At 44.5% G+C, this 629-nt stretch overlaps 1 non-coding gene across 1 annotated transcript; it reads left to right on the top strand.

Annotated features, from left to right (window-relative positions):
* The first annotated feature begins 201 nt into the window (after positions 1 to 201).
* Positions 202 to 283, top strand: TRNAS-CGA (transfer RNA serine (anticodon CGA)). Its single transcript has one exon. It is a non-coding gene; the product is annotated as a tRNA-Ser (tRNA).
* Positions 284 to 629: the final 346 nt, after the last annotated feature.

The following is a 629-nucleotide window of genomic DNA, read 5'->3' as shown; positions in this document are numbered from 1 at the left end:
AAAAATGTTGCCAACATTTTTTTTTTTTTTGCCTAAATATCTGAAAAGTCGAAATCGCCTCTGAGTGAAATAAGCAAGCCTGGAGTTGGAGAAGTTTTTCTTGGGGACACTTAGAAGTCCGTGATCTTATCTCTTCTTCCACTTTGCATGGAAACAATACATACTTGTCTTTAGTCTGATGAAGAGAGACCTTGCTGATGAGCTGTGATGGCCGAGTGGTTAAGGCGTTGGACTCGAAATCCAATGGGGATTCCCCGCGCAGGTTCAAATCCTGCTCACAGCGTTTTCGATGTGGCTTCCGCAAAATTTACTGCTGTGCCTACTCGCCTCACAGAAATCCCTCAGGCTGCAGTTCCGATTTAGAACGCAAATTTTCAAAGAGCGTGGGCAGCAGCCAGATTTCAATCCCTTTCATTGCTCTGTGAGCCTCCTGAGCCCAGCCTCCCCACTGTCCTCACCGGGTTTAGAGCGCGCTCAAAAATACTGGCTGCGATGAAATGAAGTTATTAAATCTGTTAAGAGAGATTACAGCAGCAAACTGTACAGAGGAGACGTTGGAATTTGGGAAAATCGTTTCTCTTTGTGATGGTAGAGAGCCGATTATAAAGAATGCTTCTTTAAAGCATTCC

The sequence above is a fragment of the Tursiops truncatus genome, chromosome 10 (assembly GCF_011762595.2).
Source record: "Tursiops truncatus isolate mTurTru1 chromosome 10, mTurTru1.mat.Y, whole genome shotgun sequence".
Taxonomy (NCBI): Eukaryota; Metazoa; Chordata; class Mammalia; order Artiodactyla; family Delphinidae; genus Tursiops; species Tursiops truncatus.
Note: the sequence above shows the minus strand (reverse complement) of the source record. Positions and strands in the feature narration are given on the sequence as shown.